Source organism: Pelobates fuscus, chromosome 10 (assembly GCF_036172605.1).
Source record: "Pelobates fuscus isolate aPelFus1 chromosome 10, aPelFus1.pri, whole genome shotgun sequence".
NCBI classification, from domain to species: Eukaryota; Metazoa; Chordata; class Amphibia; order Anura; family Pelobatidae; genus Pelobates; species Pelobates fuscus.
In genome coordinates this window covers 97715042-97734142 of record NC_086326.1, presented here as the reverse complement: position 1 = coordinate 97734142, position 19101 = coordinate 97715042, and positions in this window count along the sequence as shown.

Below are 19101 nucleotides of genomic sequence, written 5' to 3'. Positions count from 1 at the left end.
TATTCCCCGGATTCTAATATTATTACGGCGGACCCTGTCTTCGTGGTCTGCCACCTTTGCTTCTAGGCTTTGCACTCTCTCGAGTAGGGCCGTGTGTGCTTCTGCTAGGCCGTTATGAGCATCTATTATTTCATCTGCCCTCTCTTCCAGTCGTGCAGTTCTTTCTCCTAGAGCTTGGATGTCAGCCCTGATGTCTGTAGCAATCTGCTTCAGGTCTGATTTGAAGGAATTTTTGAAGTCTAGGAGCATGTTATGCAGTGAAGCGTTTGTAACAGGTGCTTGCATGCTATGCATAGTGTGAGTAGACTCACCCACGTCTGTGCATGAGGCTGGGGATCGAGGCTGGCCGGCGCCATTTTGTTCCGCTGTTCCACTCTTCGGTGACAATGCTACGTGCATTTGGAGGGTTTTCTGTTTACATTTTTTGGCGATGTTGGTGGACATTGTGTTAGGGAGGTATGCCCTCGTTGTAGTCTTATTTTCCGGTACTTAAACGCTGTGTATCCAAGCTGTGTGCACCTGTCGGCGGGAGAGCTCTGAGCTCAGGCGACTGCTCTCATTCGCCGCTAAGCCACGCCCCCTCTTTTTACAATTCTTGTTTAGTTTTTCTTGGTTTTTCTGTTTTTTTATTCCATGTCTAGTTTTCTTTATGCTGGGTTTTCTGGGTTCATTCCTTTATTCCGTTCCTGGAATTCCCAGTCTCCTGGTTTCCTTTATATGGTTATTTTATGTTGCCATACCCTTTCCTATTCCATTAATCCTTTTTGTTTCAGTTGGTTCCTGCAGGCAGTTGCTCCCTGTCCTCTTCCCCTTTCTTGCAGGTAAGTGCTGCGTGTGTTTTATTATTGTTTATTTAGTCATGCATATCTAGGCAGTATAGAACCCACTTTAATTGGCGTACTTTGGCGCAGTGGTGGGCTGCATACATCTTGGCCATTTATGTATGGCTAAATCTCCAATGTTTTTACAAATATAGTACTTAGTTATCTCTCCTCTTGTTTTGCCTTGTATCTCTTGTCTTGTTTTATTTTGTTTTGTATTCCAAGTTAATGTACAGTCCTGTCATGTCCTGCCCTGTCCATGTCCTGTTCTTGTTTCCCTTATGTATTGTGTACATGTTCTGGGTTTTGCTTTCTATCCTTCTCTGGCTCTGGGTTCTTCTAGTTTTGTCTTGTTTTCGTGTTTGGTGTCTATTCTAGCCTTACCTTGTTTCTTTACTGGATACATGTCTGCTGCAGAGCCTTCCTATCCAGTTCCTGGGAGGTCTGCTTATTGTCATCTGGCACCTGGGATCCACAGAAGCTGCATCAGGGCCCTGGTATGTGGTCGCACAAACACTGGTGCTCAACACCAGGGGGCGTGTGGGTACCCTGCACCAGGCCCAGATAATCCATTTCCACACAGTGACTCCTAATATCAAAATCAGGCATACTGGGTCCCGGTCATCGGACCACCACCCCTGACAATCTCTGAGCCGATTCACAAATATTGTGAGCCCATTCCCGGAGGGTGTTGGCGGCGTCCGACGTCATAGAGTCCAGCAGTTAGTCTTGGGTGTCTCTGAGACCTTTCCTGACTCCCCTGCGGAGTCACAGTGACCCAGAACCATGACGGACATCATCTTCTGGTCAAGTGCAGTCGTCTGTGCCGCTCTGTCCGGGAGGGAAGGGCATGGGTTGTCCGACCGCAAGCGGTTATGGATATTTTTATTTAGAGGCTACAAAGCCACAGGTGCATAAAGTAGCGAGGTGATCGAGAGGGGCCCAGTCTCTCGAATGTGAGTGACAGATGTGTTGGTTACACAGCCAGTGACCAGTAGGGTCCAGGGTTGTTTCCGTGTCTTCTCGCTCAGTAGCATGCGAGGCACTGTCACCTTCAGTTACCTGTGGATCCCCCAGAAAAAAACATTCCTTTTTCCTATTTCGGCTGCTTACAACAAAACAAACTGGTTGTGTGTCCAAAAACAATAGTAATATGCTAGTAATAATGTCCAAATAATTTTTTTTTTCAGCTCTGATATCTTGCTTTCCAAAAAGATCACATATCATCTTAAGTTCATGGAAAACAACATTGATAAAGAAAATATCCATTGCGAATGGCAAAGTTATTCTAAATAGTGATGAGAACATGTTGCTACATTGATCAATAGCCTTTTGAAGAATATTTCATTGAACAATCATACAAGTTTGATTGATATCACAGAGTAAAAATAAACTTCTAAACGTCTACATCATATATTGTGCCAAAAAACTCAAAAGTTGTCATGTTTCAAAAAAAGTATCACCTTTTGCTGATACAGTTTTATCACTGGCCCAAGCCCAAATTTTAATAGCTTGCCAGTAAAATAGCAGCTGTATGGCAACCCTGACTATTCAATGATGATAAGTATATCTATTTTCTGATAATATCTGATATAAATCTTAATAAAGGTCCCTGTGGTGGAATGAAACATAGATTTCTTTTCTACTTTCGTGTAAATTCTTTTTTTAAGTGCCTGAGTCCTCCATTTGTTAATATATATAGCTGGCTAAGCCCTCCAGGAAGAGGGAGTAAGTTTTTGCATACAAAACATACACATACATATCATGTGCGGCTTATGGTTTTTTAAATCATGTATTGCTTGGGTGATTAAAAACTGTAAAACACTGTCAGGGTTATTTACTAAAGTAAGAATTTTCATGAATTCAAAGGGAATTTCAAAAGGGAAAAGTAGCCAAATTTGAAGCACAAGATAACTTTTTCCCTTAATTTTAAATTGCATAGTTATATAGGCTGAAAAGAGACATGTGTCTATCAAGTTTACCCTTTCTCACATCTGCTTTTTGTTATTAATCCAAAAGAAGGGAAAAAAACAGTTCAATGCATATTTCAAGATCACTTATAAATATGTGAAATAGAAGCGGCAAGAACAGAACCTTGAGGCTCACTAGTTACCACTTGTGTCCAGCTTGAAAATGTACCATTATTAAAGGGACACTATAGTCACCTGAGCAACTTTAGCTTAATGAAGCAGTTTTGGTGTATAGAACATGCCCCTGCAGCCCCACTGCTCAATCCTCTGCAATTTAGGAGTTAAATCCCTTTGTTTATGAACACTAGTCACACCTTCCTGCATGTGACTTGCACAGCCTTCCATAAACACTTCCTGTAAAGAGAGCCCTATTTAGGCTTTCTTTATTGCAAGTTCTGTTTAATTAAGATTTTCTTATCCCCTGCTATGTTAATAGCTTGCTAGACCCTGCAAGAGCCTCCTGTATGTGATTAAAGTTCAATTTAGAGATTGAGATACAATTATTTAAGGTAAATTACATCTGTTTGAAAGTGAAACCAGTTTTTTTTTTATGCAGGCTCTGTCAATCATAGCCAGGGGAGGTGTGGCTAGGGCTGCATAAACAGAAACAAAGTGATTTAACTCCTAAATGACAGTGAATTGAGCAGTGAAATTGCAGGGGAATGATCTATACACTAAAACTGCTTTATTTAACTAAAGTAATTTAGGTGACTATAGTGTTCCTTTAACAACTCGTTGTACTCTATTTTTAAGCCAATGTTCTACTCAAGAACAATAATTTTCATCTCGACCAATTTCTTTGAGTTTGAATACTAACCTATTGTGAGGAACCATATCAAATGCCTTGACAAAATCCAAATAGATCACATCCACTGCAACATCCTGATCTATACTTCTACTTACTTCTTCATAGAATGCAATTAAGTTAGTTTGACAACCTAAGTTTCATAAAACCATGCACATTTTTGCTGATAGCCATGTTCTTCTCAATGAATTTCTGAATAGTATCCCTTAATAACCTTTGAAATACTTTCCCAGCCACATAAATTAAACTTACAGGTCTATAATTTTCCCACACTTTGTTCCTTAAGTACTTGTGGGTGAATACCATCAGGCTCTGGAACTTTGTTTATATTAACTTTCTTTAGTTGTTGCAGCACCTTGTCTTGCAATCATTTGCATATCTATAGCCATATGTTCTTCTTTAATATACATTAAGGAGAAGGAGTTATTTAAGATGTCTGCCTTTTCCTGGTCTTCATTAACTAACACCCTCATCCTGGTTTTCAGTGTACCTACACTTTAATTGTTATTAATTATTTAGAATTTACATACTTAAAAAATGCTTTGTGGTTGGTTTCGCTCTCTTTAAATTTCCTACAATTCTCACTTTAGTAAAAAACCATGTGTGTGTTATGGGTGGCGGTCCGGTGACCGGGATCCAGTATGCCTGATCTTGATATTAAGAGTCACTGTGTGGAAATGGATTTTCAGGGCCTGCTGCAGGGTAACCACACACCCCCTGGTGTTGAGCACCAGCCTTTGTGCGGCCACATACCAGGGCCCTGATGCAGCTTCTGCGGATCCCAGGTGCCAGATGACAATAAGTAGACCTCCCAGGATCTGAATAGGGAGGCTCTGCAGCAGATATGTATCCAGTACAGAAACAAGGCAAGACTAAAATAGACATCAAACAAGAAAACAAGACAAAACTAGGAGAACCCAGAACCGGAGCAGGACAGTAAAAAGAGTAGTGGATACCAGAAGCCAAGGCCAGACATCTCCGCCGAACAAAGCAGCATGTGACATAACTCCCCTCTTAAGGAGAGACCTCCGGGCGCTACTAGCAGCTCTCCAGCAGAGACCAGGAAAGGAGCAAGGATCCTGCAACAAGGTCCTCTTGACTTCCTGGAGGCAAGGATCCCCCGCCGGAGAGGTTTCCTGCAAAGGAACCATCAGCCATGCATAAAGATCCACTCCAGAACAGGAGTACTGCCATAAAATGGGAATCAGAACCGGAAACCAGAACCCAGAACCCAGAACCAAGCATCACAAGAGGACACCTGCATAGACCACTGAACTGCTTAAGTAGATAGACCTCCTCCAGGACAGGAATCAGACAGACTGAACAGGAATGAGGAAGTCATCTCCAACAGACTGGTCCAGATACAGGAACTCCTGTATGCTGCATAATCCAGGCAGGACAGGATACAGACAGGGCAGATCAGGAAAGCTGTAAAGTCCACTTCACGAACTCCATAAGGGCCTACGGCCATACTGTCACGGGTGGCAGTCCGGTGACCGGGACCCAGTATGCCTGATCTTGATATTAGGAGTCACTGTGTGGAAATTGATTATCAGGGCCTGGTGCAGGGTAACCGCACGCCCCCTGGTGTTGAGCAACAGTGTTTGTGTGGCCACAGAACCGGAGCAGGACAGAAAGCAGAACCCACAACATGTACACAAGACATGAGGGAAACATGAACAGGGCAGGACAGGACTGTACATGAACTTGGAATACAAGACAAAATAAAACAAGACAAGAGATACAAGGCAAAACAAGAGGAGACATAACTAAGTACTATATATGTAAAACATTGGAGATTTAGACATACATAAATGGCCAAGATGTATGCAGCCCACCAACTGCGTCAAAGTCTTCCAATTACAGTGGGTTCCTATCTACCTAGATATGCATGACTAAATAAACAATAATAAAACACACACAGCACTTACCTGCAAGAAAGGGCAGAGGACTTGGAGCAACTGCCTGCAGGAACCAACTGAAACAAAATAATTAATGGAAAAGGAAAGGGTGTGGCAACACAAAACAAACATATAAAGGAATCCAGGATAAAGAAAACCAGACATGGAATAGAAAACCAGAAAAAAAGAAGAACAACTAAACAAGAATTGTAAAAAGAGTACTGGATACCAGAAGCCAAGGCCAGACATCTCCGCAGAACAGAGCAGGATGTGACAGTGTGTGACTGACACTGTTTAGTTCAGAGCCCCTACTCTCAGAGCAGCACTAAGACATACATGTCATATCTTGCCCTAGATTAGTAGGAGTTACTTTCTCAGACAGCAGCTGTTAATACATGTTGACACTAATTCAGTCCCTCCCCATTACTGATATGCTGGGAAAGGGGTTTATGAAACAATCAGTGATAGGGGCTTAATTAAAAGAGTACTCTAACTTTTAGAGTTACCTTTAATAAAGTATCCTGTTGGTTGATGGTTTGCCTCCTTTGAGATCTAATGATATTATTGCAACCCAATGCTTCTCATCAAGAAGCATTTGGAACCTATAATGCATGCAGAGAAATTGCTGCTTTACGCCGGCTGTATACTTCATAGAGAAAAGCATTAAAGGACCACTATAGTGCCAGGAAAACATACTCGTTTTCCTGGCACTATAGTGCCCTGAGGGTGCCCCCACCCTCAGGGACCCCCTCCCGCCGGGCTCTGGGGAGAGTAAAGGGTTAAAACTTACCTTTCTCCAGCGCCGGGCGGGGAGCTCTCCTCCTCCGATCCTCCTCCTCTCCTCCCATTGGGCTGAATGCGCACGCGCGGCAAGAGCTGCGCGCGCATTCAGCCGGTCTCATAGGAAAGCATTATCAAAGCTTTCCTATGGACGCTTGCGTGCTCTCACTGTGATTTTCACAGTGAGAATCACGCAAGCGCCTCTAGCGGCTGTCAGTGAGACAGCCACTAGAGGATTTGAGGGCTGGATTAACCCATTTATAAACATGGCAGTTTCTCTGAAACTGCTATGTTTATTAAAAAAATGGGTTAACCCTAGCTGGACCTGGCACCCAGACCACTTCATTAAGCTGAAGTGGTCTGGGTGCCTAGAGTGATCCTTTAAGTATCAACATGCACGACATGATGGCAGCAAACGTGAACACCTTGGATTGTCTAAAGTCCTTATGAGGAAAAAGATCCAATAGTGGCTGTCAAACTGATAGCCACTAGAGGTGTTGTTTATCCATAATGTAACTATTACCATTTCCTTTATTAAGGTGAAGTGTTTTTGCTACTTAGAGTGTCCTTTTAGGGATAAGAGCTTTCAAATAGATAGCAATTTTAATCTTCTACCTTCTACCTTCTACCTTCTACCTTGTCCCTGTCCTTCTACCTTTATACTGCAGGGCTAAATCCATCTCTAGTGGCTGTCAGGATGACTTCAGCTGCATTTACTGAGCAAACCTCGGTCACATGATGCAGAAGTCCACGAAGAAGCATTGAATATGATGTTTTAGAATGGAGAAGCTTAAATGTGCATGCAGCGTTCAGCACACATGCCTATCAGATCCCCAGCACTCCTCTATGAGGAGCATTGGATTGGACCAACCATTGAGGAGGAGAAGTGAGTGGGGGGACAGAAAAGGGCACATGTGGAGAGGGGGTTAAAGAGGGCATAAGGCAAAGAAGGACATATGAGGGGCTAAAGAGGGCACAGTATGGTGGACAAAGATGGCACAGTAAGGGGGACAACGAAGGGCACAGAAGGGGAGGGTGGTTAAAGAGAGCACAGGAGTGGGTCAAAGAAGGGCACATGAGAGGGACTAAAGATGGCACAGTAGGGGGACAAAAGGGCACAGAAGGGGGGACAAAGAAGGGCACAGGAGGGGATTAAAGAAGGCACAGGTGGGGAGGGGGGCTAAAGAGGGCACAGGTGGGGACAGGGCTATAGATGCCACAGTAGGGGAGAGGGGCAAAAAAGGGAACCAAAAGGGGGGGTAAGACACACAGAGGGGCTGGGGGCCCAGAGAGACTTCATTGTAGTGTGTAATATGGCATTGATCAATAAATGCTTGTGCAATAAATATTCTTGAAAACATTAAAAAATGTGGGTGTTTTTTTACATTTTAATGTTGGGGGGAGGAGAGGGTGCCAAACACAGGATCCGCCCCGGGAGCGAAATGCTCTAGTTACGCCCCTAGATTCAGTCATTCAGCCATCATTATTTAGCCATTGTCAAAGTCACTCAGATCTTTTCACTTGCCCATTTGTCCTGCTTCCAATACATGAAATGTAAGACTGTTCACTTGCTGCTTGATATATCTGACTACTTGACATGTGCCATTGTAAAGATCTAATCAATGTTATTCACTTTACCTTTCAGTGGTTTTAAGGTTGTGGCTGATAAAAAAATATTGGCACTAATTAATGTCCCCACTAGACACCAAGGATGAATACCAGTTCCCAAAATGACATGTTAGATGAGCAGTGCAACATTTAAAATTTATTTTTAATTGGGACAATAGGAAGAAGGCTGAAAGATGGAATTAATATTAATGATTAATTTTAAAAAATGTGTAGACTTTAAAAAGTTTGTTACCATTATAGCAACACTATTAAACTGCAGCATTAGACATTACATGTGACTGTGCCAGGCTGCGTCTGTGTGTGTCAGTTAAGGTACGTTTGTGTTTCTGTCTGTGCCTGTGTATGTATGTGTGTATCTGTGTCATTCTGTGTAGTCCCATCTCTGTCTGTGTGTCCATTTCATTATGTATGCCTCTGCATAACTCCCAAATGTCCCTATTTAGGAGGGATAGTCCATATTTTGGGCCCAAATCCCTTTGTCCCTCTTTTCTAGGAGCTCCAGATTGTTGAGGTGTCTGAGAGTATAACAGAGCTCCACAGCAGTAATACAGAAATGTGTCTTTAAACTGCCATAAATGTGTTTAGAAAATAGGTTTTAAACAAGATGTGTTGTTTAGTTACATAAATTGTTATTTGTAAGTTTACCAATATTTCTCAGAACAGCCCTGCCCCAGCCACACCATCACTCCCCCTTTTTTTTTATCAATTTTAAATGTTGGGAGGTATGTGTTGATATGTCTTACAACTGTCCCAGGTTTGGCAGTACCATCCGCAATTCGGAATCCTGTCCTGCTCTCGTCTGGTCCCCAGATGCGGGAAATGTTCACCTTCAGCATGACACTAGAGCGCCAGGCAAAATGCTGTCAAGGCATTAAGTGCTCTGTGTATGTACTGGCCTAAGTGGAGCTGACTATACAGGCTGTCAATCAGCCTGGTGTTCATTCACCAAGTAGCATCAGTGGCATAAGCCTGCCCGCCCTTGTTCCTATTTTATGTTGGCCATTGTTGGAAGAAGTATTCTCACAAATTATCGGAGTCCAGTGTATCTTGAAGGCTGGTACTCCTAAAATCTGATTCCCACCTAATTCTAAACTCCCCTAAACCCCTTACCATGAAAACCTCTAATCCTAAACACCATAACTATCCCTAAAACTACAATCCCCTAATCCTGACCCCCAGAACTAATCCTACCTTAATCTTTTCACTACCCCTGACCGACACACAAGCGAATGCAGTAACATTACGGCTGTGCTGTTACCGATGCTCACTTTTAAAAGGGACTATTTTCACTAAAACGTTTAACACGTATTCGTTAATACTCCATCACTGGGGCCTTCCCTTGATTTGTTTTGCTACTGGCTATTGTACGAATTCCAGTTAACCATTTACACATTACAAGTGGAGAGAAAATGACCTCTTTTATTGCAATATATTTTTTTTATAAAACAGAGACTTTATTTGTTATCTGAGAGTGAGAATACTTTATATTGTTTTTGACAGCTCTTCTGAGCAAGTTTTAATGCTGCTGCAGGATTTACTGTTCCAGCCTAAAATTGTCACACAAATCATCAAACTCTCACCTGCCTTTGCCCTTTATTTTCACCACACTCACTCAGGATACTTAAGCCTTCCAAGATATTACTGATAAGACTGTCATGATTTTACATACTGCACTACTCTTGCTGCAGGCCTCATGCACCTGAAAGGGGTTTGTACAAAAATTAACCCAGCAGAGAGTTTCCCCACTGGCGAGGTTGGAATTAAGAATCCCAGGCACAGAGACACTGGCATTTCTCGTTTCTCCTTAAGAGAAAGAGAGAGCAATATCTGCTGGCTTTGTTTCCCCTCCCAGGGCAGTGACATGATTAATCGTCAGCTTGTGATCTAATTTTGGAACATGAAAACCAGCACATTTGTCTTTAAGATGAACGATGTGTCTTACTCTGCAGATGGAAATTTCGAGCAATGAAAAAGATTAAAGCAAAATTCCACTCCTTAGACCTAATCATGAGTTGTAGATTATTCTGTCGTTCTAACCAGATGGCAGCCCTGATTCTACATCCCTATTCTTATATTAATGAATACTAGACTGTTATATTTGACTTAGGTAAGTGAAATGTCTATCAACTGTTAATAGACTGCCAGACACTATAACACATGTTGTGCTTCTATAAGGAGTTGGTGCATTTTTCATGTTTTAGACTAATGGGGACCATTGTAATGCCCCACTGCTTTCTATCATTGTCACCGTTTGATAAATATTTTCAAGTGTAAAGGGGGAAAAAAAGCCAAAGTAAAAAAAAAAAAAAACTTTGTGTCCTGAGTTAATTTCCTTGTGTTGATCGCAACCATAAGTCTAAGAGTGAATGAGTCCCCCTGAAGCTATCCTTACTATGACTTAAGAGTGGGGTGATTAAGTTGCCAGTCAGAGTGGTCTGCACATGGCTATCCCTTCAAAAAAACCTAATTATGGGCCGGGAGGTGATGTATGAGCTAGATTATTTGAGACTCATCTTCTGGGAAGAGGCAGAGAGGATGTTGGTTTCACAGAGTACACAGTGAGTTTTAATCAAGATTTTTGAAATTGTATTATTATTTTATTTGTCTACTTGTCTGCGCAGACACTTGAGAGGTAGATTTGAAATGTTTTGCAACAAGGTTCATGTTGGAGCAACCTTGGTCTTAGAGTTATTAACCCCCTCTGTGACTGGTTCTTTGTGTGTCAAACCTTTTTAGGCTCTCCATCAATGGGTCAGGGAAACTGAAACTACACTTAATTTACTTTAATGTATATATTAAGAGCATTAGTTAACTCATAATAAAAATGTGTTGTGTTTTGTTTTTTATCAGGCCTGTGGTGGGATCAGGTTTCTTTATTTTGTGAATATTTAATAAGGGATATATGTGTGTGTAACATAACAACATATGCTAATATATATTAATTCTCCTAAGCTTGCCTGCCAGTAACGGGACCCATACTGTCTGTTCCAAATCATGTAAATCACACAGTCTCTCAAAGTCCTGTAAATACCCATCAATCTCATCCTTCTCCTCGCAAAACATCTTAAAGGCATGGTATGGGATTTGGGGTTTTACCTGGTTGCTGAGCAAAGCAGTAATGGATTCTGCTCGGGAGGGAGCATTCCGCACACTGTGTGCCATCACGTACTCCTGCACATCCGCCATCACCACGGACAGCGGTACAGGCTGTGGTACAGGCTGTGGTAAAAATTCCAGGCTGGTCCTCATTTCCCTCTGGTAGAGGGTCTCTTCCATGGCTGCTGGGGGTGTAGCGCTGCGAGCTCTGTCTCCTTCCATCAGTTCGGCAATCAGCACAGCTTTGGATTTGTTGCTGGCTATCTTACCCCTGGCTTCTAGCAGTTCCTTTAATGTCTGCCGCTTTAATGTAGAATAATCCGTATCCATTCACTTCGGTATTCGGTTCTTTTGTTGTATTCCAATTGCCATTCCCTTTTCCTGTTCGGCAGTTTAAATTGCACGAATTGCGCTTTTCGGCTGTAAGGTTGCCACCAATTGTAGCGGAGCGGCAATATTAAATCCCAAGATCTCCACTGGTCACAGTCAGCGCTGAAAAGTAAGGCAATATCCCAAATCCCCCAGTAACCGGACGAAACACAGTTCTGGGAGTCAACTCAGGTCTTTATTCACAGCTTCCAGTATTTATGCAAGTCCCCATGCTAGGGGTTTCCTTACTGACATAGCAGGTGTAATACAGTAGGGGACTACATGGGGGACATTTGGAGCATTTCTCCCATCCGTGCAGCAGAACCGGCAATTCACATGAAAATCTATAACTTCAATAATATTCACTTTATTTGCACGAACAGATGTTTGGTAGATAGCTGGGGTCTGAGTACACATTTCGTGAGAGTATAGCTCAGATCCCAGCTAAAACAACCGAACGCCGCACGAAATACACTTTATTACTAAAATCGTCTGGAAGTACCGAACCCGATGGGGAACCACAATAGGAGAAGACCGGAGCTCCCGAATGGCCTGGAAATACAGCAGTGCTCGTGCCGTCGAGTAGCCGTTTTCAGTTCCAGGCACTCAACGACAAAACACCGCTGGGGAGACAAAGGATCCAAGATGGCCGACCGCCGTGTGGTCGGTAGTCGAACGACGGCCACCCAGGAAAGCACTTAACTACCGATTGCAACAATGTTGCGATCTGCTAATTGGTGCCACACGACCCTCAGTGTGTGGGCTTGGGTTCGGTACTTATTTTGTTTCACGAACAGCCGGTAAAGTTGCTGTTCGTGAAACAACCACGTAAATGCTAGCGGCTTTTGGCTGCTAGCATACGAATACTATAGGGATACAGGTAATCATACAGTTCAATACAGAAAGCAAATTACATTTAAACACAATATGGCAGCAGTGCTTTGGACAACCTTTAGAGACACAGTTCTATAGTCTGAAGTGGCTAGGTTTGCCACAATAGTGTAGTACGTTTTTAATAAATATGGTGTATTGTAAATATATTAGTTACACTCACACAGAGCAGAGCTTTGTGTAATGTTTGTGTAAAATCAAAAGTTCTATTTTTCTCACATGTAGTAGATGTGACTAAAATTGATAAATAAAAATGGTCAAACACCTTGCTGGTAGGTATAAATAAGGACCATGAGAGCAGAACATCTGCACAGTGTCCATACACAGTAAATACAGTTAAGTCATATAGTTCTAAAATAAAGGATGCTATAGAAATGATAATGTAATACTAACAGTTAAATGGTAGAGTCCATTTACTGCTCCCCCTTCCCTGACTGTAGGAATGGTGTGACCCATTAAAAACTTGCTTTACTGTTTGGAAGCAGGGCTGAGCTTACATATTTTAGGCAGTATTTTGGCTTCTGTCAGAAAATATTATTTTATGCAGGCTGGTAATCATTCCAAGAGTAGATTTGAGCATGAGTGAAGATTTATGGATTAGACTGCATTTTGCAGAATGCATGAAAAAACAGTAAAGGAGTTTAAGCATGCGTGAGATAGGCATAGGGCTATCCTAACTATAAGAAAAGGCCAGGGACTAATGAAAGTATTTAGAAAATTGGGCAGACTAGATGGGCAGAATGGTTTTTATCTGCCGTCACATTCTATGTTTCTATAAAATATAAACTTTTATATTTGATTTAGGTTGTGAAATGAATAAGATGAGTGTAGAATAGCATACAATTGGGAAAAAGACAGTACCATATAAACAGATCAATACAAGAGGTAAAGAGGGTCCTGCCCATGAGAGGACATCTTGCCCCTGAATATCTTGTATGCAGAGTACTTTGCTACATAGCCCCGGAGCTTACGATCTAAAGGTTAAAATGGAGAGATGAGACAAGAGGTAGGAGGGGGAATTTGGAGGAGATGTCAGAGAGAATTAATAATATAATTACAGTAACTGGTAAAAAGTAAAGGGAATGAGGAGGTGATTGACTCTGATGTCAAACAGCTGGAGAGGCATGCTATAAAGCCAGAAGGAACCAGGGTGGGTAGTGCTTAGTGAAAGTGAAGTGGGTTTGTTTAATTTGCTTTGAAACACCTCTCACACCCAATAAAATGGTAAGAGTAGTGGCACTGCTATTCCGACCATGCTATTCCGACCAAGTGCTCCCAATGATAGAAGCTTCAAGATTCCGGGTGTGATAACCTTTGATGCATTATTTTACTATATATACAATTAATACTTAACATTATTTATAGAATTTCCGCATTCTGCTTCAATGCTTAGAGTCTTTGCATGGCAGTCGCTGCATCCTTTTTTGCGTGTGTAACACTGTACAGCAACATATGCAGGTGAATATATGGGTCTCAGTTATCTGTTTATCATAATCCTTGCTTGTACGTTGTAGTACTAAAAATTAAATTGTGAAAGAACTTAAAGCATTGCTGACAATCCCAGAACACTTGTTTAGTTTTGAGAGGCAGCCATCTGAATCAATGTGATACATCAGAGCCCGTCATAAAAATGCATGAGGATGTAAATGCTGTTGTAGTGCCATCCATCTCCTGCGCGGTAAATACAAAAAAAACCTCCCCGGTGATGTTATGGAAGGGAAATACATTATACTGAACACCATATTATCAGAAAAATTAAAGCATTGGGTGTTGCTAATTTGTCTTTGTTGTGCAAAACAAAATAAGATAAAGTGAATTTGAAAGTCTCATTCCCTTGTAATGCTCCTAGAATATTAAGTGTCTAAGGAACAAAATAAGTTGTAAAGAATTGGGTGCATCACTAGTAGTATAGAAATCGTTGTAGCCACATGGATGTAATCCAATTTATCCTTGTCCCCAATTACAGCTCTCCTAACAGAGCAAGCACTTTCTCCCCTGTCTTTATCATGAAGGTACAAGATGAATAGGTTTTTCTGTTTTCCATAGGGCATCTATGGTTCGGGTAGAAAGGATAATTACCAAAGTATAACACTGAAGCCCCAACAGAACCAATCAGAGGAAGGGCCACTCTTTGAGTGTTTTAGGGCACATTAATGTTTCAAAAAATCTGTGATACCGGACCCAAGGCACTTTGAGAAATGTAAGTTTGCAAGTGCTACTTGGCGAGTAGCCCTGATCTTGTTCTTAATTCATACATTTCTGTACTTCCCCTGGTGTTATATGATTGGTTAAACTTGGCTTAACTTTTCTCATTGTCATTAATTACACCTTCTTGAAAAGTTTTGGTTACTTAATCAGAATGTTCAATTGAAATGCATGGATGTTAGGGTTCCAGGTTTAGTGCCATATTTTGCGATCAAAATCATTTGGCTCATCCTAGATTGAACTTTTTGGACATTTTCTGATATTTGTTTAGCAAATAATCAATTTTATGAAAAGAAGCTGGATGAACCGTTAGCCAATCTGAACAAGAAGCTGGGTGAATAAGAAGTTAACTTCAGCCTTCAAATGAGAAGCTGGCCAAATAAAAAGCTAACTTCAGCATCATCTCAACAGAAGAGAAAAGGGTAATGGTAGAGAGCTGGGAAATAATGAACTACCATCATGTCTTTGCCCCTCCATACAGTCCAGCCTTTAGAGTCCTCCCATATTCAGCCAGCCGAATTCTGGGTTAACACAGCAAAAGCATAAAAAAATTAGACCTGGGGCTTTTCAGTAGCCACTCAGGGCTTTAACCATGTCATGGCAAAATAAGCTGTTTTTTTTGTACTTGAACTGGAGTGTTACTAGTAAGGCATAATGGTCATAAAGCATAGAATTTTATAAATCAAATAAAAAAAAAAAAAACATTTTAAAATAAAAATTTACCACTAGATGACACTGTAAGTAATAACAATCTTAATATATTATTGGTAGAATATGGGTACTAGCACATTACGTGGGTAAAGTCCAACAGGCTAGGAACAACATTTACGGAGAGGGGTGGAAACTAGCGACCAGCGTCTAAAAATGTCACCAGCATTTATAGATGAAAAAAACAAAACAAATACAAACAAAAGTATAATGTACTTGAACTGGAGTGTTACTAATAAGGCATAAGGGTCATACAGCATAAAATCCATCATTTTTAAATCAAATGAAAAACATTTTTTACATAAAAACTGGGTAAAGTCTAACAGGTTACAGAGAGGGGCGATACCTAGCGACCAGTGTCTAAAAATGTCACCAGTATTTATGGATGAAAAAAAACAAAACAAATACAAACAAAAGAACTCACCATTAGACTTATTTAAAAAGCAATATTGTACACTTCTATATGTGCTAATTTGTCAAACTAAATCTCTCCTACCTCACTTATAAATTATTTACACACAAAAACCTATTATTGCTATGTAAAAATCATATTAATATAGACATTAACATAGACATGATGGATTCAGTTATAGCAGTGTACAGAAATTGCAAATAGTAATTTCTTGCAGCACTTAAAAATAAAACCTCCACTTTCACAAACCCGTTTTAAGGACAGAGTAGCCAAAATGGAAGCATAGCCAACTTAGAAACTGTTTGTATTTCGGCTATTTTGACTTTAAATTTGAAATTCACGTTGAATTTTCACTTTAGTATAAAACAACTAACAGACTCGCACTTTTCATGGTCCCCATACTGTGCATCAATAGCAAAAAGGAATAGGCTACTTTTTATTGCTATGTATATAGATTGTGACATAAACCACTCTCTTTTTAATAGTGGTTCAAACCATGTTCCAATTCCTCTGTTATAAATGCTGTGCTATGCTAAATAAATGTATCCTGTTCACATGCAGTTTTTTATGTATTTGAAACTTAGTATAGTTCTAAAAATGATCAACTTTACTGATAATTAAAACATCTTTACGGAACATTCCCGATACAATATGAACTTTATTAGAATTAAATTATTATGGTGCCAGGAGGTCCCTGGTGCTGGCTTACATTAAGCGGTTAAACCATTAGCAAACTGTTTAACTCCATAGTAGGTTGTCCAGCTCTGTCCTCTCCACGTCCATTTAGGTCTGAGGCTTTGAAAGGAGGTATTTTTCCTGAAACAGGATGAAAGCATTAGCTGATACCCAGCTAAATTTTCAAAACGTATATCCTCCATCATTACTAATTTTAGGTTTTCAATTATAATTTTTTTGACAGTCAACAATTATTTCATAGTCCAGATGATACAGTGAAGGCCAATGTCATTTGTGGTGCATTTTGAACAAATTATCCTACTTCCCTTGTGTTACCACTTATGGATGAAAACCGTTTACTGTTTTTACTGTACCTGTCTGTTTTATCTATTTCAAACTTGTCATATAACAAGATTAACACTACAGATTTCACAGCACTTCCCTTACTAAGTCAATGATCACACAAGGCACCTTTCTCACAGGTGATAACAATATAGAATCACACCTAATGTAATATTAGCAGCTGTAAGGTGTATGTGGTGTGACTTGTTTCCTGATCTGTTGCCACTTTTAGAGAACTCAATATATATGTTATAAAGATTCCCTTCAAGGAATACCATGCTCTACAAGCAGATAGATAGATTAGAAAGATAGACAGGCAGTCAGCAATAAAATGACATTATAGGACAATAATGCTGATTATTATCTAAATTCAAAGTCAATTTCAAATTTAAGGCCAGAGCAGCCTTGTGACGGAACACCGTCACTGACTGCCATATCCACATGTGCCCACTGCTTATTCGTGTGTTTCAAGCAAACAAAGTGGGAAAAACACCCAATGAACGTACAAATTGAATAATAGTACAACCTGGAAAATGCAGGACGAGTGAATCTTATTTAGGATCTCTAGCAAATCTAAAAAGATAATAAATATGACATAGCGTAACACAATAAAAAAATTGTGGGAAAAAGTGATGCTGGTAGCAAACTCACAAACATAAGTGGAAAACAGGCTTCTCACCCCACCCGGGGTTAAATAGTATCTGGATTTGATAGTAGATCTTAGGAATTAAGAATCTTCAAAGGGACAAAGGAAAAACGCCATACATGGTGAAGTATGTATAAAACTAAGAAAACGATTTATTTGATCGCACTAACAAACAAGCAGGGGGTACAATCATATCTCCACTTGGAGTGGAATTCAAATGCAGCGTGGTGGATCTGGATATAGACCAACTCCTGCCGCAGACAATAAAAAAAATGGATAAACAAAGTAAAATATATCAAAGGTCCAACCAATCCGACGCGTTTCGTCCAGAGGAAAAGGGGCTTCTTCAGGGAAGGAGTTGGTTTATATCCAGATCCACCAGCTGGGCTTGAATTCCACTCCAAGTGGAGATATGCTTGTACCCTCTACTTGTTTGTAAGTGCAATTAAATAAATATTTTCTTAGTTTTATACATATTTCACCATGTATGGCTTTTTTCCTTTGTCCCTTTGAAGATTCTTAATGGCTAAGATCTACTATTAAATCCAGATACTATTTAACCCCGGTTGGGAGGGTGCCGTGAGCGGCGCGTGGCCGTCCTGGGCCGCCGCGAGCGGGGCCCTGACAACTGGTTCTCGCTGGAGCTGTGACCAAATAGAATGTTGTCCCTCTTGACTTGAATCTTTGGCTACTTGGAGAATAGTAAATTATATTATACTTTCACTAGGTTAGCCTGTTAATTGTTTTAAACAAACATCAAAATTAATTGGTGGAGACTCTTCTTATGAGACAGAACGCGACCAGTGATTTTAACCTAGTTTTCACTTTTTATCTTCATAAGCGTCATAATGATTCAACGATAATTTCCAATGACAAATATGTTTTATAGACAGAGGTTTCTGTCAGGGGGTGTTGGAAATCAAGTTGGAGCACTGCATAGTATGTCATGCGGGCTGGTGGCGTGCAAGTGATATTTTAAAATTAAACACAATGTTTCTACTTTGGAGCAAGGGAACAACAATGATGTATTATTATTATTATTGGCATTTATATAGCGCCAACATATTCCGCAGCACTTTACAATATTATCAGAGGGAAAAAATTAACAATAAATGAGACAATTACAAAATGTTTCAGAAACAATAGGTTGATGAGGACCCTGCTCAAAAGAGTTTAGTCTATAGCCGGCCTGCACAACCTGTGGCCTTCCAGATGTTTTTGAACTACAACGCTCGTGATTCATTTAATGCCAGGGTGGGGAACCTTCGGCCCTCCAGATTTTTTGAACTACATCTCCCTTGATGATTATGGCTGTAAGTGCATTATGGGAGATGTAGTCCAAAACATCTGGAGGGTTGAAGGTTCCCCACCCCTGATTTAATGAAACAGCCAATGCCCATGTTCTTTTGAATGAAACAAATAGCCGGGGGATCATGGGAGTTGTAGTTCAAAACACCTGGGGTGCGGCAGGTAGTGCAGGCCTGGTATAGAGGATTTATTCATTATCTATATGTAAAAGGTTTAACACCATAACTGTCTGTGTGGTGATAAATGTTACCTGTTGCTATATTGTTGAACAGTAATCTTGCCTTACTTTTCCGTCTCACTTAATACCCCACCTCCTTCAGTCCCAAACGACATATCATTCTTAAAATACAAACTTGTTGGCTTGTTTCGATATTTTCTCTTAGTCCTGTTTTTGCAGATTTCCCTGGGTAAAATCCATCCAGGTTTCCTGTATGAGAAAATAAATGTATGGTTATATATTGTGGAATTTGCATTCCATTACCTTGGTTTGCATGTCATAAAACATTTATTACACCCTTGGGCTAGAGATTTAATAATGACTGG